The following is a 24,778-nucleotide window of genomic DNA, read 5'->3' on the forward strand; positions in this document are numbered from 1 at the left end:
TATATAATTTTATAAAATTTACATAATAAATTCATAAAATTTATCTTTAAGTTTTAAATTATTAAATATTTATAATATTTATATTAAAATAAATTATTTAAAAAAATTACCATATAATTTCACCACAAAATTTTATAACATTCTAATATTCTATTACTAATTTCATAATGTATTATTAATTTCACCACAAAACATATATTTTAATTTTAAAATATAATTTTAAACTAAACCGGATCTAATCCAAATATAATCCGAATTCAATCTAAAAATAATACTAAATAAAAATGACAAATTTGAATCCCACAGAACATGTTTTGGGTCCAAAGCCAAATTTCGAGTCAGATTCGATTTTGAAACCCCTGCTATTGTCCGACCCACATGAATCATGACTACCCTTAAATTTTACTTCAGTTATTTAATCGGTTCGGTTTGAAGAATAAATTTTATTATCCTTAAAATAATAAAAAGGAAAAAAAAAGTTACTAAGTAGCTAGGAGGGGGACAGAAACACCGTGTGATTAAATAAAAGGTAGATCACTAGATCATATTAATTATTTTTCAATTAAAGAAAATGCAAGCAAAAATAGAGATAGGGAATAATAAAATGGACTACTGTTACCAAGATTATATATATATTAGCATGATTTATGCACACCGATAGCAAAAAATTGTAAAGATATACATTGTATCAAATAAAAAAAAAGTCAATACAAACATTTCTTCTGTTAAATAGATTAGATACCGGTGGAAACTCATGCACATGGGATTCGATAGTTTTGCCATAAATTAGTAGAGATATCCAGCTATAAGTATTGCGTAGTACAGAAGATATACATTGAGAACTTGATTGATTTACAAGATGCATGGTAAAAGATCCACAATGAGCAATGCTAGGGGGCTAGCAATTTTTGTGATTGTTAGTCATCAACTAGCCATCAATGATGATTTGATGGTGTGAGATTGGTGTGAAATTTCATCCAATGGCTCACCTTCCTCTGCTGGTTACATGCTGGCCAAAATTCAATAAAACTGCTGGCCCCCTAAACTTTTCCGTAAATAATAAAGTCAATTCAATAATTCTATAGAATATATGTAGTGTTAGTTGTGTGCCAACAAAGGTTTGCTTTATCATACAGTAAGGGAATTAATCTATCAAAAATTAAAGTGGTAGTGGTGAATCAGATTCGAATTTCAGCTTTGAACATTTTCTTTTTAAGGTGTTTTGTACGTTAATTGGCAAAATAATTTTTCATGTTCCACGCAGTAATTAAACTAATAATTCAATTTTAAATTTGATCAAAATAGTCCTTTAAATTCTTTTTTACCATAGATTAAGTTAATTAGTCCCTTCGTGAAAGAGAAGGAAGACCATGACGATTCGAATATGATGCAGTGTCAAAGTTATATATTTATTGGGTTTGATTAATTTGGTGATTAAGTGAATAGGTTTTAGGATATATATTATATGCCTAATGGGCTATATAAATGGTGTACGTAAGATTTCTATTAACGTCATTAACTAGCTATTTGACAGAGGAATTAAGACTAACTTGATTTACATAAAATTAAGGAACTATTTTGATCAATTGAATTAAAACTAAAGAACATTTTGGTTGTTACCTACTTTTATCAAATTAAATTGGATTGACTCTAATTTTAAAATAACAATAATAAAGAAAAAATACACACACACATATATATATATATATATATATATATATATATATATATATATATATATATAAAACATTTTTCTTGTGACCTTGAGAATGGTACATATATGGCAGGTCTTTTATTTGAATATACGTGACTGTTAAATTATTTCTAAATCTTCTAGTAAATAAAAAATAATAAGAATAAAAAACAAATGCAGCTCAAGGTATGTCATCTTCTAATAAATAATATTGGGTGATGCTGCCATTGAATAAATTCATGTTTTATATTTTCTATAAATGGGAATATGTTGATGGAGGCAGAAAACGAAAGCTTACAAATTGCAAAATAATGAAGTAATGTCATAATATGAGGCAGACAGGCATGGTTGAAATCCAGCCCCAATCGGTCTGGCAGAAAAACAAAATGTTTTTAACCTTCCTTACAAGATTTAAAAATGTCAAATCATTAAATGTATGATCTCTCTATTTTGTATTTTACACACAGCACTTGGAAAATAATGAAGAATAATCAGATTTGGATCTAGCTAACTAGATGTTAATTATCTAATTATATCTATTAATTTTCTGACCCTTGAAATTTAATTTGTGTTCTTTCAATTTAATTCGAAATATGAAATAATTGAATTTCAGAAGAGATTTACTATGAGAAGCATTATTATGATTGCTGCTTGGTGTGATTTTGATCATGGTGTCCGCTGAAACCGTTGGATGGATCTATTTCAAGCATGAATGAATGTTACTGCAGCTTTTTGTTGGGTCATTCATTTTTAATACTGTACTCTTATATTGGGGTTGATAATATTATAAGTGGTTTAAGGGGATATTACGGCAGCAGGAATGTTCATAGCAAAGTTGTCAAATCCTTTTTCTTTTTGGGTCCAAAATAAATCGGAATTTTTTAAAATAAAACAAAACAAATGTGTCATTTAACTATTTTAGTGAGATTCTTTTTAAAAAAATTAAATTAAAAAATAATAAATATATTGTAAAAAATTATTCATATAGTAAAAGAACTTTATTACTTATTAAATTGCGCTTAATAATAGTAACTGACTTGATATATCAATGTAGTTTTGAAAATTCCATCAAAATTAAAATGTATTTTTTAAAATCATCATTATACCAGTCATACAAAAAAAATGGATATTGACATATCATGATGTTATGAATTGGATTATATCTACAAATTTGTGATATTGATATGTATCTAATTTATAAGATGATTGGATTGGATTGGATCTGATATGCATTTTAATTGGATTGGATCGCGAGGATCACTCTTATATTCGTAAATTCGATTCACATCCGTACCAAATAATAAAAAAATGATATATATGTTGTATTAATGTTTTATTTTAATTAATAATTATTATTTATATATGTATTATATTATTTTATTTTTGTATTTAAAAAAATTAGTTTAATAGTATTTTATGAGTAAACATGTTTAAGAAAAGTAAAAAAAATTAGTTTTACGGACTTTTTTATAAACATAATTTTTTAATATATTTTTATTTGTGGATATATTTAATATTCAATTTGATTCGATATATAAATATACAGATTAAATCGGATCGAATTCGAGTATAAAAAATATGAATATTAGATCACTTATATATATAAAACAAAAAATGTTCTATTTGAATGGTAAAAACTATAGGTCAAACAATCAATCTCTTTCTTCTTGTGTTGTAAAAATAATTTGGAAGAAAAAACAAATAAAATATTTGTACATAATAAATGTCTAAATTTTAATTAAAGTGAAAATATTTTTGATGAATAAAAAAGAAGTCTAACTATTTCAGTAATCTAATTATTGGAGGTGATATATATACACTACATTTTATATGAATATTAGTATATACAACTAGTTAGAATAATAACAAAATTGAAGGACAATAAAAGGGGTTTTTTCTGATATAAATTAAAAAATATTATTTTTTTAAAATATTTTAATTTTAATTTTTGAAATTCGCTTTTTATTTTTATATTTGGGGTAAGTTTGTCGTTCTTCTCAACGAACCTTGTTGTTTTACAAAATTTATTGCTTTCCTCGGCAAATTTTATGTAATATATGAATTTCTTCGTCTTCCTTGGTAAACTTCAAGTAGCTTCCCCCAAATAAAATCCCAACGAGACTAATTGGGAATTAAAATTACTATTAATAACTCATTTTTCTCCTTTTACCTCGATCTTTTGTTTATTATATACAACGTCTGAAATTCTATTGTTATCTATTCATTATGATGGTGAAATAGAATATGATAAAGAGGGATCTATCGTGTTCAGTTTTGCTGAATTAGTATTTACATATATACCACCTAAAGTAGAAAGTCTAACAGCATTGAAGAATTTGATATTGCATGACATTGGTCAATAACACATGAAAAGAGTGAAAAAAATCTACTACGGATATCTGTTCGAAATAAATAACACTTTATTTTACAAAAGGTATATTATAAATTATAATTTTTATCATTATTTTGTTATTTTTTTAATGATGATTATGATAAGAATTTATGTTTTCGTAAATTAGGTATCAGTTAGGTGATGACGAAGACATATGTCTTATTAGGGTCTGGCATAATTGTTGGATAAATATCCATGTGTTGGAATTATTTATTTTTCTAGTTAACTTAGATGAAGAAATGTTTGCGAATATTGTTGATGATACTCCTTTAAGTGGGACACTTAGGATAAATATTAGAAGGACGATAGTTAACCTAAATATGCCACCTGAAAGTAGTCAAGAGGGGTCAAATATCAAAGATTCTAATGATGATATGATGCAAGTTGATGTTAAAACTCATGAGGGTTCTGCTATTAGAGACCCAATGATAGATCCCTATCAAGTTAACCCTGATGACGGTGAAGATGCTAAGGCTGAACTAACTAAAATTTTGGATGAGAAGGAAAAAGAGATGAACTACTACGTGACACACAAAAATCGCACTGACATAACCTGCTATTTTCTGACTATATGATCGATTGGATTACTTTTTCCCATTAAATCTTGAGGCAATGACTTCAGATTATTTATTCAATCAAGGAGGCCCCGAGGATGATCCTTCCAATAAGTTTGAGATTGGACAATAATATGAAAACAAGGTGGAAGTTATTATGGCAGTTAAGACGTATAGCATTAAAATGGGTGTGGAGTATAAGATACTAGAGAGTGACCAGTTAAATTATGTTGAACAATATTCACAATTTGGGACTGGTAGTCAATGAAACATACACATAGCTTATCGCTAAAAGTAGGAAAAATGGGAGGTAAGGAGATACATTGGTCATGATACTTGCATGTAAACATCAATGGGCTAAGAATATGGAAGGTTGGATTCAAAGGTGATTGCTCAGCACATATTACTCGAAGGTAACACAGGAGGCACTACTTTGTCGGGTGCTCCTCCAACTGCCCACAAATAGTATTCTAAAACCAAGTAAGCTTGACAGTCCACTTATTTTGTGACTGTCTATCATGGGCCCGAAACAACACCTAGCAGCTCCTGACAAAGGGCCTCAACAGACCAACCATTATAGAACTGCTCCCACCCACTGACACAACAAGAAAAACGTTGAGTACCGTTAGATTTATCGTTGGATTTAGCATCGCAGAGTAGCTACGGATTTACCAGCGGTAACCACGTCGAATTCATAAGGTCAGGTAATTACCGGCGGATTCTGTTTTTTAACAGTAAATGCGCGTCCTTTACTGTTGAGTTTACCGTCTAAAAAATCCGATGGTAACTCAATTTAGTGAAACGATGCATTTTGGTGACTTGCAACGGTTTATCGTCAAAATTTTTCGATGGTAAATCTGACGGTGAAAGTGGCATAAATTCAAATCACGAACCCTTCCCCCTCATCCGAACCCTCACCACCATCCCCTCTCTCTCTCTCTCTCTCTCTCTCTCTCTCTCTCATGTTTCGGCTCAGCCGTTACCATCGTTTGTCGCAGCCGCCGTCGCCACCCCCTCTCTGTCACTGTCAACCCCCACCGCCGATGCTCCTTCTTCTCCTTCTTCCCCCCTCTCTCTCTCTTCTTCACCGTCGCCACCATTTGTCATCACCATCATCTGCCGCCACCGCAACTTTAGTGACCAAGGCTACAACATCCACCTCTTCCCCTATTTCCTGCTCTGTTCTTCATTACAGGTTCTTGAGTAGCTCTTCTCAAATTTATTTAATTTTAGTTTAATTTAATTTAGGTTTGAGTAGAATCTCAATTTTAATTTTGAATCAGTTTTAAAGTTAGCTCAATTTAGTTTATTAATCATAGTAGATTTAGGTTGATTAATTTATGTTAGATTCAATACATTAGGTTTTGATTTGTTGTAGTGTTTAAAATTCTCTAATTTTGTCATTTCCTGCGTTGATGAATATTTTATTAAGAAATTATTGCTGAGACTATTTGCTAATTGTTTAATTCTATTTTAGTTTAGTTTAGATTTGATTAGAATTTCAATTTTAATTTTGAATCAGTTTCAAAGTTAGTTCAGTTTAGTTTTCTAATCTCAGTGGATTTAGGTTGATTAAGTTAGGTTAGATTCAATACATTAGGTTTTGAATTGTTGAAGTGTTTGGAATTGTCTAATTATGTCAATTACTACGTTGATGACTGTTTTGCTGAGAAATTATTGCTGAGATTATTTAATAATTGTTTAATTTAGTTTAGCTTTGATTAGAATTTTAATTTTAATCTTGAATAAATTATAAAGTTAGTTAGGTTTAGTTTTCTAATCTTAGTGGATTTAGGATAACTAAGTTATGTTAGATTCAATACATTAGGTTTTAAATTGTTGAAGTATTTGAAATTGTCTAATTGTGTTAATTACTGCGCTGATGACTGTTTTGCTGAGAAATTGTTGCTGAGATTGTTTGATAATTGTTTAATTTTAGTTTAATTCAATTTAGCTTTGATTAGAATTTTAATTTTAATTTTGAATCATTTTCAAACTTAGTTTAGTTTAGTTTTCTAATCTTAGTGGATTTAGGTTGATTAAGTTAGGTTATATTCAATACATTAGGTTTTGAATGGTTGAAGTGTTTGGAATTGTCTAATTGTATTAATTGCTGCGTTGATGACTATTTTGCTAAGAAATTGTTGCTGAGATTGCATTGTTTGATAATTTTATATTTGCAGACATGTCGACAGGTAGAGGTGCTGTGGATCAGGCTGCTGGTCGTGGTCGTAGCCATAGTCGGGGTGGATGGAGGGTTTCTTCTAGTACCCCTGGGACTTTTGGATCCTCTCTCTACTCTGACCACTCCGGTGACACCACATGTTACGGGTTTAGTGGACCAGCCTTTCATCATGGTCCCTAACCCCAATTATGTGCCTCTGTCTACGGTGACGACGCCACCTCCTATTGTTCAGCAGCCTGCATCCACGTTGACGCCGCCTCCAGCGACAGATATCGTGGCCCTAGAGTTCAGCCACGAAAGTGAGACAGTAGCTAATGCCCCTCCACCACCTCCCATTGTATAGTTGAAGATTTGGCCTAATGGTGGCACGAGGTAAGAATCACGTTGAGTCTCATGTATTTCCTATTTATGGTTACTGCTAAAAGTGACTAAAACTTGATTCTAGTTTGGTGGATTTAGGTTTGAATGTTGGTTAGTATTTTTAAGTTTAAATGATTATGATTAACTTTGTTGCTGAAAGTTCCAAAAAATTGATTCCTGTCTAGTGGATTTAGTTGACTCTATTTGCCTGTTTAGTGATTTCTATTTCAATGATTGTGGTTGTTGCCTAAAGTTCCTAAAAAATGATTTTTGTTTAGTGAATTTAGGTTGATTTGGTTAGTTGGCTTGTGTTTTTAAGTTTCAATGATTATGATTAACTTTATTGCTGAATGTTCTTGAAAATTGATTCCTGTTAGTGGATTTAGGTTGATTTGATTGCTTGGCTTGTGTTTTAAAGTTTCAATGATTATGATTAACTTTCTTGTTGAAAATTCTTGAAAATTGATTCCTATCTAGTGGATTTAGGTTGATTTGGTTGTCTGATTAGTGTTTTTAAGTTTCAATGATTATCATTAACTTTATTGCCGAAAGTTCTTAAAAATTGATTCCTGTCTAGTAAATTTAGGTTGATTCTTGTTTGTGGGTTGTTAGGTTTGTGCCGAACAACAACGCATATACTCAGAACATGACAAATGTCATCAAGCTAATGTATGACCATCCCTGGCTCAACTACACTAAGATTCCCGCTGAGACCAGGGAGCGACCATTTCAGAAATGGCTGGTAATTAATATTTTTTTAGGTTCAAACATATTTAGCTAGTTTATATCTTATATCTTGCTTAACTAATTTTAAATTTTATTTGTTGCAGCTGCACTTTAGGTGGGACACTAAGAACGCCTTTACCATTAAGAAGATATTCGACCATAGAATGGGTCAGCGGCTCTAGCAGATGCTGGACGATGTTCGTCAGGGACAGGACCACCAGATGCAGTGGCTCTGACCGGACATAAAGAATACCCTGCTTGTTTATTGGGAGAACAATGAGGGGTTCTGGCGTCGACTCTCACCAATAGAGCTAACAGGGCCTCAACCAAGGTTGTCCAAGTATATTGGTAGCTCAACGACCTTCATGAAGACTAAGACCAGGATGGTATGTAAAGTAATTTTAATTATGTTAATAACTTAGTTATATTCTTTTGCATATCTTTACTAGGCATCCTAATCATATTGTTTCAATGCAACATATGTAGTCAACGTCGTTGGATTGTGAGGTGACGTTGGCAGAGACATTCAAGTACAACCACACATTGAAGGAGAACAAAGAGACATTTGCTGATCAGCGGTCTCAGGACCATTATGTGAGTAAACATACATCTGATTATCTTCTACTATAAAATTATTAGAGATTAACTGTATATTTATTGTACTAATCACATTAGCTTATGTTAATTACATAGGAATTCTATACACATAGACTAGAGGCCGTAACTCAGCAGACTCAGCAAGGTGGGAAGGACGCTACCGATGGCTCTGCAGCTTCAGTCATCGATCCCAATCCGGTTTAGCGCGAGACCATTTCAGCACCGTACAAGAACCATGTATACGGGATGGTATCATTGTTCACCAGCAGTCTCCGCACCTCCATGTTGAGACCATTGTCAGGCTCCGCCACTAGTCAACCCGTCGAGCTTGAGGAAGGCTTGGATTTGAGGCTACAGGTGCAGGAGCTCCAATGCAGCCTTCAGCAGCAGGATCAAAATCTTAATGATTATCGGGAGAGCTATCAGAAAATCCTCACCTGCATGGTGTCTATAGATGAGCTTAGGTTGGAGTGGAGGGAGTCGCTGGAGCAGATGCAGCGTATGAAGGCTATGATAGAGGTGTACCAGATCTAGATGCGCACGCTGACATCCACCTTGCTGATGGCAGCACCGCTGCTGGTGGCAGTAGTCCTATTGCAGGTGATAGCCGTCCTGCTGGTGAAATACAGACATCACCGCCTTCTGCGCTGCCGACTCAGGGCCATAGGACCGACGACGACGATGACTACCTGGATTTGTAGTTATTAGTTTTTCGTTTTATTGTTTGAATGTATTTATTTAATGTAATTGACTTTTAATTTATTTGAACATTGTATTATTTATTTTATATAAAAGTTTTTCATTATTTATGAATGGACTACTAATTATGTGAAAAAAATTTAAAATTAAAATTAAAATTGACCATTTATTTCAAATTTAAAAAAATTAACATTACCGTTGGAATAATCCGACGATAATAATGCACGAAAAAATATTTTTTGGCATAAACAATACTGTTGGAAGAATCCAACGGTAATCAATTAGTTTTCTGAACTGATAATCCGTTACAAAATCCAATGGTAATTAGTGTTAGAAGAAAATTCAGACGATAAAGATGTACCGGCAAGGTTTATATCGTCTGGTTATTTTCGAAGGTAAATCCAATGGTACTTAGCATTTTTCTTGTAGTGCAATGCTGCCGCTGACTGGATCTCCATTAATGTTGAGTTCCAACTGATACGCCACATCATGTAGGGTGATAGTCATCTCCCCACATGGCAAGTGAAAAGTGTGGGACTCAGATCGCCATCTCTCAATCAAAGCCAAGACCAATGCCTAGTCATGGTATCACTTCAGCATATATGCCACATGCTCAAATTCTGCTCGTCTAAGATGTGACTTAATCTGCTCGAATGGCTGGTGTGGATTTCGAATGTCCACAACTGAAGCAGCAAGTGCACCGAGTCGTACAAAGTAATACCTCTGGTGAGTGAGGGTCGATCCCATGAGAATTGATGGACTGAGCAACAATAGTCAAATGACTCACTTAGTTAGGCAACCAGAAAATGGTATTTTGAGGGTTGTAAATCGCATTAAACAGTAAATTCAGTAAAACTCAAGAAAGCAAGCAAAGGTTTGGTGTGGAAATTATATGAGAGAAAATAGTTAAGGTTTCAGAGATGTTTATTCTTCCGGATTAAGTTTTCTTACCAATTATTTTAATCATGCAAGATTCATTTCATGGCAAACTATGATTGACTAAACCCTAATTCCTTAGTGATTTAGTCTCTTCTAACCTAATTAATCGCCAATTCCTTGGTCACTTAATATAGATTAGATGGTTAGGTTCAGTTCTAGTTTATCAGCCACAAAAACCCTAATTACCCAAATACAAGAGGATTATATGTCACTTATCCCATTAAGTCTAAATAATTAGCAGTTTATGAGAAATTTACTTTCAAGCTTGTATTTAAGTAAGATAACTTTTCCAAGAATCACAAGAATTTGTATAGAAGAAGGGTTGTTCTTCTGATATACCCAAATTCATAAGATGAAGAACGAAAGTAATCCTTGAAACTGAATGAATATATTAATTAAAATAGAATGATAATAGTATTAACCCATAGAAATAAACAAAGCTCCTAACTTTAACTGAGAAGGTTTAGTGGCTCATGACTCAGAGAGAAAACTAGAGTTCCAAAAGTGTTAAAATTCGTAAGAGAGAAGATCCCCCGAAGGGCTAAATCTTTTTCACTTTTATATCTAACCTAATTTGATTTGAAACTAAAATAAAATAATAAATTCTAAAGCTAAACAATTTTTTTTTGTAAATAAAAATAAATAAAATAAAATAAGATATATCAATTAAAAGCTAAATCCAACAAAAGATGCTCCATTTGAAAAGTGTGATTTGTATTGCTGGCGCTAAATGCTAGATTCGGCATTAGTACCCAAGGGGGCAGAAAGTCTCCTTTGCGTTCTGGCTTGCCGGCGCTAAACGCCAGGCTTGGCGTTTAGTTCTCTAGTGGGCAGAGAGCTCCCTTGCGTGTCTGAGTTACTGGTGCTAAACACTCAGGTCCGCGTTTAGCTCCAGCTTGGCATATTCTAAACTGTTCTCTTTTCTTGCACACGAACTTCACCAAACCGATCCAAACTTCACCTGAAATAATTAAAATACCAAAGCAACTCATAGTAGCATCCAAAGTGGTTTCAAATACTAAAATAAGATTAAAAATCATTAAATTCTAACTTAAAATAAACAGAAAATAACAAAAAGATGCTCACGCATTACAACACCAAACTTAAACTGTTACTTGTCCTCAAACAACTAAAACAATATAGAACTGAGAAGAAAAATTGCTTAAGATATCAGTGAGCAATACATGAGACATTTTTCAAAATAAACACAAAATATTAATTTAAATAACTAAGCTAGAAAAACAACAAACAACTTCTACTAAGCATGCAAAGGCTTCAAAAAGATAACAGAAAACAAGATAAATACTAAAAATAGAAAATAATTAAACCAGCAGATAATGAAACTCAACTACCTCAGTCCTGGTGGCTGCTCCCTCCAAGAAATTCTCTCCAGTATCTCAGCTCCTCCAACTCTCGCCTCTAGCTCTACTATTCCTCCACTAGCTAATAAAGGAGGGCAGAGTAATCCTGATACTTGGTGCACAAAAATCACATTCACAATATGTAATTCTGCACAACTAACCAGCAAGTGCACTGGGTCGTCCAAGTAATACCTTACGTGAGTAAGGGTCGATCCCACGGAGATTGTTGGCTTGAATCAAGCTACGGTTATCTTATTATTCTTAATCAGGATACCGATAGGGTTCTTTAGTTTCAGTTGTAAAAAGTGAAAGAGCATGAAAAGAGTAATGGTTACGCTGTAATGGAGAATGTATTGGAGTTTTGGAGATGCTTTGTCTTCTGAATCTCTGCTTTCCTACTGTCATCTTCTTCACGCATGCAAGGTTCCTTCTATGGCAAGCTGTGTGTTGTTGGATCACCGTTGTCAGTGGCTACCATCCGTCTTCTCAGTGAAAATGGTCCAGGTGCGCTGTCACCGCACGGCTAATCATCTGTCGGTTCTCGATCATGTCGGAATAGGATCCATTGATCCTTTTGCATCTGTCACTACGCCCAACACTCACGAGTTTGAAGCTCATCACAGTCATTCAATCCCTGAATCCTACTCGGAATACCACAGACAAGGTTTAGACTTTCCGAATTCTCAAGGATGCTGCCAATGGATTCTAGCTTATACCACGAAGACTCTGATTAAGGAATCTAAGAGATGCTCATTCAATCTAATGTAGAACGGAGGTGGTTGTCAGGCACACGTTCATAGATTGAGAATGGTGATGAGTGTCACGGATCATCATCTTCTTCATATTAAAGTGCGAATAAACATCTTAGATAAAAACAAGCGTGTTTGAATAGAAAACAGAAATAATTGCATTAATTCATTGAGACGCTGCAGAGCTCCTCACCCCCAACAATGGAGTTTAGAGACTCATGCCGTCACAAAGTACAAAGTTCAGATCTAAAATATCATGAGATACAAAATAAATCTTTAAAAGTTGTTTAAATATTAAGCTAGTAACCTAGGTTTATAGAAAATGAGTAAACTAAGATGGATAGTGCAGAAATCCACTTTTGGGGCCCACTTGGTGTGTGCCGGGGCTGAGACTTAAGCTTCTCACATGCCTGGGCTGTTTCTGGAGTTAAATGTCAGGTTGTAACCTGTTTTTGGCATTTAACTCCAACTTGCAACCTGTTTCTGGGGTTCAACGCCAGAATGCAACATGGAACTGGCGTTAAACGCTAATTTACGCGAAGATAAACGCCAGTTTATGTCATTTATCTTCGCGCAAATTATAAACTATTATATATTGCTGGAAAGCCCTGGATGTCTACTTTCCAACCCAATTGAGAGCTCGCCTATTGCACTATTGTAGCTCCAAAAAATTTATTCCGAGTGTAGGAAGGTCAGAATCCAACAGCATCAGCAGTCCTTTTTCAGCCTGAATCAGATTTTTGCTCAGCTCCCTTAATTTCAGCCAGAAAATACCTAAAATCATAGAAAAATACACAAACTCATAGTAAAATCTAGAAATATGAATTTTGCCTAAAAATAATAAAAATATACTAAAAACTAACTAAAACATGCTAAAAACTACATGAAATTACCCCCAAAAAGCGTATAAAATATCCGCTCATCATAACACCAAACTTAAACTGTTGCTTGTCCCCAAGCAACTAGATAAATAAAATAGGATAAAAAGAAATTAAGAAGCAATAAGATCTCAGAGTTTTAAGTGAAGCTCAGATTCTAACTAGACGAGCGGGACTAGTAGCTTTTGCTTCCGAACAGTTTTGGCATCTCACTTTATCCTTTGAAATTCAGAATGATTGGCATCCATAGGAACTCAGAATTCAGATAGTATTATTGATTCTCCTAGTTTAGTATGTTGATTCTTGAACACAGCTACTTTATGAGTCTTGGCCGTGGCCCTAAGCACTTTGTTTTCCAGTATTACCACCGGATACATAAATGCCATAGACACATAACTGGGTGAACCTTTTCAGATTGTGACTTAGCTTTTCTAAAGTCCCCAATTAGAGGTATCCAGAGTTCTTAAGCACACTCTTTTGACTTGGATCCTTTTCACCCTTGCCTTTTGGTTTAAAGGGCTATTGGCTTTTTCTACTGCTGCTTCTTCTTTTTTTTTTTCACTGCTTTTTCTTGCTTCAAGAATCAATTTCATGATTTTTCAGATCAACAATAATATTTCTCTTGTTCATCATTCTTTCAAGAGCTAATAATTTTAACATTCACAAAATTCAATATAAAAAATATGCACTGTTAAGGCATTTATTCAGAAGACAAAAAGTATTGCCACCACATCTAAATAATTAGAATTTTCCTTATTAAAACTCGAAAAAAATATTGCCTCTTTATTCTAAAAATCTACTATTTTATTTATGTTTGATGATGATGAGAAAAATAAATTATAGTTTAATTGGAGATAAAATCAAAATAGATATACTAATTATTACTACTAATATATAACTTCTGAGGTAAATTCCTAATAAGAACAATTATCACAGAGTTAAGGCAAAGATTAGGACTCAACAATCTTTATTTTGGGAGGTGGATGCTCCTTTAATCTGTGGGGTGCTTGGCCCTTCAAGAGACAGCTTCTGACGCTTCAGTTCCCTCAGTTCACGCCCTTACTCTTCTTGTTCCTTAAGCAGTTTGCAAAGCATGCTATTTTGATTTCGCTGTTCTTCCTTTAGTTGCTCCACAGCTTTTTGCAATTTGGTAACAGATGCTTCAAGGAGCTCCCAGTATTCAATTTGAGGGATTTCTAGGATGAACTCCTGTGCTTTCCTCTTGATGTGGTCATCCTGCACTTGTTGTCCTTCCATTGACTTTTTTTGTGATTGGTCGCTCAAATAAGATATACTCAGTTACTCCCATCTTCACCCCAATATCTTTACATAGCATAGAGATTAAGCTTGGATAAGCCAATTTGGCATCTTTGGAGTTCTTGTTTGCAATTGTGTAAAGTTCACAAGAAATCAGCTGATGAACTTCCACTTCTTTTTCCAACATAATGCAATGGATCATTATTGATCTTTTGATGGTGACTTTAGACCGGTTGCTAGTGGACAGTATAGAACGTCCAATGAAGTCCAGCCAGCCTCTGGCGATTGGTTTGAGATCTTCTCTCTTGAGTTGATTTGGGACACCCTTGGTGCTGGTTATCCACTTGGTTCCAGGGAGGCATATGTCATCTAGAATTTCGTCCAAGCCCTTATTTGTTCTCATCATTTTCCTATTAAAGGAGTCTGGGTCATCTTTCAGCGGAGGTAGCTTAAAGATCTCCCTGATTTTGTCAGGGTGAAGGTGAACAATCTTCCCTCTGACCAGGGTCCGATAATCATAGAAGGTGGTTCTAGCTATTCTCTGCCTGTCTGTTTGCCACAGATTAGAGTAGAATTCCTGAACCATGTTTCTTCCCACATTTGTTTTATGATTAGCTAGGATTTTTCAGCTCCTGTTTCGAATTTGCTCTTGGATCTCCGGATATTCGTCTTCTTTCAGATTGAATTTAACTTCCAGGATCACTGACCTTAGACCCATTATTTTGTAGTAATGGTCTGAATGTTCTTTGGTTAAGAACTTCCCTTGATTCCAAAGAGGTTTTGGAATATTCTCTTTCTTGTCTCTTGGAGTGGTTTATTTTCCCTTAGGAGCCATGATCTTAGTGGGTATTGGTTTAGTGATCATGGATAAACACACCAAACTTAGGTGTTTGCTTGCCCTCAAGCAAAAGAAAGGAAAGGAGAGGGATAGAGGGAGAGCAAATTTTTCGAATTGTGGGGGAGAGGAGGGAGGCCGAACTAGGATTTAAAGGGAAGGGGTGGGTTTTTTGAAAATTTTGAAAGAGATATGATAGAAGATATGATTTGTAAAAGATAAGTATGATAGGAAAAAGATGCAATTTAAAATTGAAAAGATATGAAAGATATTTAAAAAAAAAGATAAATCTGAATTTTGAAAAGAGGATATGATGAATTTAAAAGAAAAGATTTGAGAAAAAATTAAAAAGATAATTGAGTTTTGAAAAAGATTTGAAAAGAAGTTGGAGAGGATTTGAAAATGATTTGTGTTTATGAATTAAGATACATTTGATATCTTTGAAAAAGGATTTGAAAAATTAGGATTAAAAATTTTTGGAATTGAAGTTTGGAATATGAGAGTTTGTAACATGTTTATGCAAGAAATCATGAATTGAATCATAAAAAATGGAAAAAGTTTGAATTGAAAATGAATTTACCTCCTCCCCACAATCCTGGCGTTAAATGCCCAAATGCTGCATGTTTTGGGCGTTTAACGCCCATTTGTAGCTTCTCCTGGGCGTTTAACGCCCAGCTGTTGCTTCCAGCTGGCGTTAAACGCCAGAAACTCCTTTGTCATTGGGCATTTTTCTGAACACCCAGGACGCTGTAAATCTGGCGTTAAACGCCCAGAAGATGCTTCTTTCTGGAATTTAACGCTCAGATGGCTATCTCTACTGGCGTTGAACGCCCAGTAGATGCTTTTTTTGGGCGTTTAACGCCCAAAACAGCTCTTACTGGCTTTTTCGCACAAGTGACCTTCTTTTTTACTGTTTTATCCTCTGAATCCTTCGGTGACTCTGTGAACTCATGCAATTGCCATTTTACCTTGAAGAAAATTAATATGAACCTATAAAAATCAATTAATTGCAAAATAAGCTTTGTTAATGGCTGGCTTGCCTCCGAGCAAGCACTTCTTTATTGTCTTTAGTTGGACTATTACTGAGCTTTAATCAAGTCTTAGTTTTGAGCATTCTTGCTCAAAATTGCTTTCAAGATAATGTTTGACTCTCTGTCCATTAACAATGAACTTTTTGTTAGAATCATTATCCTGAAGCTCTACGTATCCATATGGTGAGACACTTGTAATCACGTATGGTCCTCTCCACCGGGATTTCAATTTTTCGGGGAATAATCTGAGCCTAGAATTAAACAGCAGAACTTTCTGCCCTAGCTCAAAGACTCTAGATAACAACTTCTTATCTTGCCATCTTTTTGCTTTCTCTTTGTAAATTTTTGCATTTTCGAAAGCATTGAGTCTGAATTTCTCTAGCTCATTTAACTGGAGCAATCGTTTTTCTCCAGCTAACTTGGCATCAAGGTTTAGGAATCTGGTTGCCCAATAGGCCTTATGCTCCAGTTCCACTATCAAGTGACAGGCTTTTCCATACACAAGCTGGTATAGAGAAGTTCTTATAGGTGTCTTGAATGTTATTCTGTATGCCCATAGAGCATCATCCAAGCTTCTTGCCCAATCCCTTCTACGGTTAATCACAGTCCGTTCTAGGATTCTTTTAAGTTCTCTATTAGAGACTTCAGCTTGCCCATTTGTCTGTGGATGATATGGAGTAGCTACCCTGTGGCTAACTCCATATCAAACCAAAGCAGAGTAAAGCTTTTTGTTGCAGAAATGAGTGTCCCCATCACTGATTAGTACTCTAGGGATACCAAATCTGCTAAAGATGTGTTTCTAGAGGAATTTCAGCACTGTCTTAGTGTCATTAGTGGGTGTTGCAATAGTTTCCACCCATTTGGATACATAATCCACTACCACCAGAATATAAGTGTTTGAGTATGATGGTGGGAAAGGCCCCATGAAGTCAATACCCCATACATCAAACAACTCAATCTCTAAGATTCCTTGTTGAGGCATGGCATAACTGTGAGGCAGATTGTCAGATCTTTGGCAACTGTCACAATTAAGTACAAACACTTGGGAGTCTTTATAGAGAGTAGGCCAGTAGAAGCCACATTGGAGGACTCTTGTGGCTGTTCGCTCACTTCCAAAATGTCCTCCATACTGTGATCCATGGCAGTGCTAGAGGATCTTTTGTGCTTCTTCTTTAGGCACACATCTATGGATTACTCCGTCTTCACATCTCTTGAAGAGATATGGTTCGTCCCAAAGATAGTATTTTGCATCCGTGATCAATTTCTTTGATTGCTGCCTACTGTACTTTTTGGGTATGAATCTCACTGCCTTGTAGTTTGCAATGTCTGCAAACCATGGCACTTCCTGGACGGCAAAGAGTTGCTCATCCGGAAAGTTTTCAGAGATCTCAGTAAGAGGGAGGGACGCCCCTTCTACTGGTTCTATTCGGAACAGGTGATCTGCTACTTGGTTCTCTGTCCCTTTTCTGTCTCTTATTTCTATATCAAACTCTTGTAGAAGCAACACCCATCTTATGAGTCTGGGTTTTGAATCCTGCTTTGTGAGTAGATATTTAAGAGCAGCATGGTCAGTGTACACAATCACTTTTGATCCTACTAAATAAGATTTGAACTTGTCAATGGCGTAAACCACTGCAAGCATCTCTTTTTCCGTGGTTGTGTAATTCTTCTGTGCATCATTTAAAACTCGACTGGCATAATAAATGACGTGCAGAAGCTTGTCATGCCTTTGTCCCAACACTGCACCAATGGCATGGTCGCTGGCATCACACATTAGTTCAAATGGTAATGTCCAGTCTGGTGTAGAGATGACTGATGCTGTGACCAGTTTAGCTTTTAGAGTCTCAAATGCCTGCAGACATTCCTTATCAAAGATAAATAGCGTGTCAGCAGCTAGCAGATTACTTAGAGGTTTGGCGATTTTTGAAAAATCTTTTATAAACCTCCTATAGAATCCTACATGCCCCAGAAAGCTTCTGATTGCCTTAACATTGGCAGGTGGTGGTAATTTTTCAATTACCTCTACCTTAACTTGATCCACCTCTATTCCCTTGTTTGAAATTTTGTGCCCAAGGACAATTCCTTCAGTCACCATAAAGTGACATTTCTCCCAGTTTAAAACCAGGTTGGTCTCTTGGCACCTCTTTAGACAAGTGCTAGATGGTCAAGACATGAGCTAAATGAGTCTCCAAATACTGAAAAGTCATCCAAGAAGACTTATAGAAATTTTTCCACCATATCAGAGAAAATAGAGAGCATGCACCTTTGAAAGGTTGCAGGTGCATTGCACAGACCAAATGGCATCCTTCTTTATGCAAATACTCCGGATGGACATGTGAATGCTATTTTCTCTTGATCCTGGGGATCTACTGCAATTTGATTATAACTTAAATATCCATCCAGGAAGCAGTAGTATTCATGACCTGCTAGTCTTTCTAGCATCTGGTCTATGAATGGTAAAGGAAAATGATCCTTTCTGGTAGCTGTGTTGAGCCTTCTGTAATCAATACACATACGCCACCCTATAATTGTTCTTGTAGGAACCAGTTTATTTTTTTCATTATGAACCACTGTCATGCCACCCTTCTTAGGGACGACTTGGACAGGGCTTACCCAAGGGTTATCAAAAATAGGATAAATAATCCCAGCCTCTAGTAATTTAGTGACCTCCTTCTGCACCACCTCCTTGATGGCTGGATTCAGCCGCCTCTGTGGTTGAACCACTGGCTTAGCGTCACCCTCCAATAGGATCTTGTGCATGCATCTGGCTGGGCTAATGCCCTTAAGATCACTGATAGACCACCCAAGAGCTGTTTTGTGTGTCCTTAGCACTTGAATTAGTACTTCCTCTTCCCGTAGCTCTAAGGTAGAGCTTATGATTATAGGAAAGGTATCACCTTCTCCCAGAAATGCATATTTCAGGGATGGTGGTAATGGTTTGAGCTCAGGTTTGGGAGGTTTCTCCTCTTCCTGAGGGATTTTCAGAGGTTCTATTATTCTCTCTGGTTCCTCCAGATCAATATGAGCATCTTTAAAGATATCCTCTAGCTCTGATTCGAGACTCTCAGTCATATTGACCTTTTTTACCAGAGAGTCAATGATATCAATGCTCATGCAGTCATTTGGGGTGTCTGGATGCTGCATAGCTTTGACAACATTCAACTTACACTCGTCCTCATTGACTCTCAGGGTTACTTCCCTTTTTTGGACGTCAATGAGGGTTTGTCCAGTTGCTAGGAAAGGTCTTCCTAGAATGAGAGTTGCACTCTTGTGCTCCTCCATTTCCAGCACCACAAAGTCAGTGGGAAAGGCAAATGGCCCAACCTTGACAATCATGTCTTCAATCACGCCTGATGGGTATTTAATGGAGCCATCAGCAAGTTGGAGACATATCTGGGTTGGTTTGACTTCTTCAGTCAACCCAAGCTTTCTGATAGTAGATGCATGTATTAGGTTGATACTTGCCCCAAGATCACATAGAGCTTGCTTGGTACAAGTACCCTCTAATGTGCATGGTATCATAAAGCTTCCGGGATCTTTAAGCTTTTTTGGTAAGCTTTTCAAAATGACTGCACTGCATTCTTCAATGAGGTAAACTTTTTCAGTTTCTCTCCAATCCTTCTTATGTCTTAAGATCTCTTTCATGAACTTAGCATAAGAGGGTATTTGCTCAAGTGCCTCTGCAAATGGAATCTTTATTTCAAGAGTCCTTAGATAGTCTGCAAAGCGGGCGAATTGCTTATCCTGTTCCGCTTGGCAGAGTTTCTGAGGATAAGGCATTTTGGCTTTGTATTCCTCAACCTTAGTTGCTGCAGGTTTATTACCTATAGATGTGGGTTGAGAAGCCTTTTTAGAAGGGTTGCTATCAGCACTTGTATGTGTCTGATCCCCCACTGGCATTTGAATGCCAGGGGTGGAAGCTGGAGTGGCATTAGACGCCAACTCCTTACCTGTTTCTGGCGTCTGAACGTAAGAACTGAGCTTCTTTTGGGCGTTCAACGCCAATTTCTTACTTGTTTCTGGCATTTGAACGCCAGAACTGAGCATGGGTTGGGCGTTCAACTCCAGTTCTCTACCCTTTTTTGGCGTTTGAGCGCCAGAATTATTCCTCTCTGGGCTTTTACTATCCTCAGAGGGATTTTGGGTAGTAGTTTGTTCATTTCTTGGCTTCCTGCTGCCTTGAAGTGAGGTATTTAATGTTTTCCCACTTCTTAATTGAACTGCTTGGCACTCTTCTGTTATTTGTTTTGATAACTGTTGTTCTGTTTGCTTCAACTGCACTTCCATATTCATATTAGCTATTCTTGTTTTGATAACTGTTGTTCTGTTATTTGAAGTGAGGTATTTAATGTTTTCCCACTTCTTAATTGAACTGCTTGGCACTCTTCTATTATTTGTTTTGATAACTGTTGTTCTGTTTGCTTCAACTGCACTTCCATATTCATATTAGCTATTCTTGTTTCTTGCAATATCTCATTGAATTCAGCTAGCTGTTTTGTCAGAAAATCTAATTGCTGATTGAATTCAGTAACTTGCTCTGCAGGACTGAGTTCAGCAGTTACTGTTTTAGCCTCTTCTTTCATGGAAGATTCACTGCTTAGGTACAGATGCTGATTTCTGGCAACTGTATCAATGAGCTCTTGAGCTTCCTCAATTGTCTTTCTCATGTGTATAGATTCACCAGCTGAGTGGTCTAGAGAAATCTGAGCTTTCTCTGTAAGCCCATAATAGAAGATGTCTAATTGCACCCACTCTGAAAATATTTCAGATGGGAGTTTTCTTAGCATCTCTCTGTATCTCTCCCAAGCATCATAGAGGGATTCATTATCTCCTTGTTTAAAGCCTTGGATGCTCAGCCTTAGCTGTGTCATCCGTTTTAGAGGGAAATAGTGATTCAGGAATTTTTCTGACAGCTGTTTCCATGTCGTTATGCTAGCCTTAGGTTGCTTATTTAACCACCTCTTAGCTTGGTCTTTTACAGCAAATAGAAACAGTAATAATCTGTAGACATCCTGATCTACTTCCTTATCATGTACTGTGTTAGCAATTTGCAAAAACTGTGCCAGGAATACTGGTAATTTTGCTGCACCATGATAATGAGCTGAGGATTTAACTCAAAACTACTGACTCCGATGGAGGGTATACAGATACTACTCCCGTATGAAGCAATAGTGGGATTAGCATATGACCCCAGAGTCCTTCTGGACTGTTCATTTCCACTTAGGTCCATGATGGAGAAAGGGAGATGATGTGGATTTATTTTATTATATAAGAAAAATTTTTTGAAATAATAAAATAAAATAAAAACTAAAATAAAAATTTAAAAAATGTTTTATGAAGATTTTCGAAAAAGTGGGGAGAGAGAAAGTGGTTAGGATATTTTTGAAAAAGATGTGATTTTTTTAAAAGGATAAGATTTTAAAAATTTTGAAATTGAAATCTGAATTTAAAAAAAAATCGAAATAATTGCTTAAAAATAGTTAAAAAGTTTTTTTTTGATTTTTGAATTTTATGATGAAAGAGAAAAACACACAAAAGACACACAACTTAAAATTTTTAGATCTAATGCTCCTTGTTTTCGAAAATTTTAGAGGAAAAACACTAAGGAACACCAAACTTAAAAATTTTTAAGATCAAGACACAAGGAAGAGTCAAGAACACCTTGAAGACTCACAAGAACAACAAGAACATGAAGATAGAACACCAAACTTAAAGTTTTTAGAAAACCAAAATAAAATTTTCGAAAACTAAAGAAAAATTAAGAAGAAAACACCAAACTTAAAGTTTGGTGGTGGACGAAATTGTGATCCTTAATTAATGACTCTTTGGCATGTGCCAAAAAGAACTAACTCAACTAACTGATTACTTTCTTTTCACAATTCCGTTCAACTAACCAGCAAGTGCACTGGGTCGTCCAAGTAATACCTTACGTGAGTAAGGGTCGATCCCACGGAGATTATTGGCTTGAAGCAATCAATGTTTATTTTATTAATCTTAGTCAGGAGGCCAATAGGATTAAAAGTGAAATTACTAGATTTGATTATAAAAATAAACTTGAACAATAGAGTTACTTGTTTATAAAGGATTGGGGAATATGTTGGAGTTTTGGAGATGCTTTGTCCTTTGACTTCAACTCTTCCTTGAAATCCTCTTCTCACACGCAGATTCCTTCCATGGCAAGCTCTATGTAGGGTGTCACCGTTGTCAGTGGCTACTTCCCATCCTCTCAGTGAAAACGTTCCTATGCTCTGTCACAGCACGGCTAATCATCTGTCGGTTCTCAATCAGGTTGGAATAGAATCCATTGATTCTTTTGCATCTGTCACTAACGCCCAGCCCTCAGGAGTTTGAAGCACGTCACAGTCATTCAATCCCAGAATCCTACTCTGAATACCACAGACAAGGTTTAGACTTTCCGGATTCTCCTGAATGCCGCCATCAATCCGGCCTATACCACGAAGATTCTGTTGGGGAATCTAAGAGATATTCATTCAGTCTGATGTAGAACGGAGGTGGTTGTCAGGCACACGTTCATGGATTGAGGAAGGTGATGAGTGTCACGGATCATCACCTTCTTCACAATTAAGCGCGAATAAACATCTTAGACAAGAACAAGCGTGTTTGAATGGAAAACAAAGGAATTGTATTAAATCATTGAGACGCTGCAGAGCTCCTCACCCCCAACAATGGAGTTTAGAGACTCATGCCGTCACAAAGTATGTAATTCAGATCTGAAAATGTCATGAGGTACCAGAAATGTCTGTAAAAGTTGTTTTAAATAGTAAACTAGTAACCTAGGTTTACAGAAAATGAATAACTAAGATAATTGGTGCAGAAATCCACTTCTGGGGCCCACTTGGTGTGTGCTGGGGCTGAGATTAAAGCTATCCACGAGTGGAGGCCTTTCTTGGCGTTAAACTCCAGGTTATGACGTGTTTTGGGCGTTCAACTCCGGATCATGACGTTTTTCTGGCGTTTAACTCCAGACAGCAGCATGAACTTGGCGTTCAACGCCAAGTTACGTCGTCTATACTTGCGCAAAGTATGGACTATTATATATTGCTGGAAAGCCCTGGATGTCTACTTTCCAACGCCGTTGAGAGCGCGCCAATTGGGCTCCTGTAGCTCCAGAAAATCCATTTCGAGTGCAGGGAGGTCAGGATCCAACAGCATCAGCAGTCCTTTTTCAGCCTAAGTCAGATTTTTGCTCAGCTCCCTCAATTTCAGCCAGAAAATACCTGAAATCACAGAAAAACACACAAACTCATAGTAAAGTCCAGAAATATGATTTTTGCCTAAAAACTAATAATATTTAACTAAAAACTAATCAAAACATGCTAAAATCTACATGAAATTACCCCCAAAAAGCGTATAAAATATCCGCTCATCACAACACCAAACTTAAACTGTTGCTTGTCCTCAAGCAACTAGATGAATAAAATAGGTTTTAACAGAAATAAAGAAGTAATAATATTTTAGAGTTTTAAATGAAGCTCATATTCTTGTTAGATGAGCGGGGCTTGTAGCTTTTTGTTTCGGAACAGTTTTGGCATCCCCCTGTATCTTTAAATTTTCAAAATAATTGGCATCCTTAGGAACTCAGAATTCAGATAGTATTATTGACTCTCCTAGTGTAGTATGTTGATTCTTGAACACAGTTGTTTTATGAGTCTTGGCTGTGGCCCTAAGCACTTTGTTTTCCAGTATTACCACCAGATACATAAATGCCACAGACACATAACTGGGTGAACCTTTTCAGATTGTGACTTAGCTTTGCTAAAGTCCCCAGTTAGTGGTGTCCAGAGCTCTTGAGCACACTCTTTTTGATTTGGATCACGACTTTAACCACTCAGTCTCAAGCTCTTCACTTGGACCTGCATGCCACAAGCATATGGTTAGGGACAGCTTGGTTTAGCCGCTTAGGCCTGGATTTTATTTCCTTGGGCCCTCCTATCCATTGATGCTCAAAGCCTTGGATCCCTTTTTCACTCTTGCCTAGTGCTCATGGCTTGTGAATATTTTTTTTTTGAACTGCTTTTTCTTGCTTCAAGAATCAATTTCATGATTTTTCAGATCATCAATAATATTTTTCGTGTTCCTCATCCTTTCAGGAGCCAATATTCATCAAATTCAAAATACAATTTATGCACTGTTCAAGCATTCATTCAGAAAACAAAAAGTATTGCCACCACATGTAATTAATTATAATTTTTATTATTAAGAACTCGAAAAATATAGATTACTTCTTTATAAAAAAAAATCTACTACTTTATTCATGCCTAATGATAATGAGAAAAATAAATTATAGCTTAATTGGAAATAAAATCAAAATAGACATACTAATTACTACTAAATATCTCCTAAGGTAAATTTCTATAATAATACTATCACTAAGTTAAAGCAGAAAAATTGGAACTCAGCAACCTGTTGTTTTGAGGATTAGATGTTCCTCTGATCTGTGGAGTGTGGTTCAAGGATTAATTTTTGGCGCTTCAGCTCCCTTAGATCACGCCCTTGCTCCT

Source organism: Arachis stenosperma, chromosome 1, assembly GCF_014773155.1.
Source record: "Arachis stenosperma cultivar V10309 chromosome 1, arast.V10309.gnm1.PFL2, whole genome shotgun sequence".
Taxonomy (NCBI): Eukaryota; Viridiplantae; Streptophyta; class Magnoliopsida; order Fabales; family Fabaceae; genus Arachis; species Arachis stenosperma.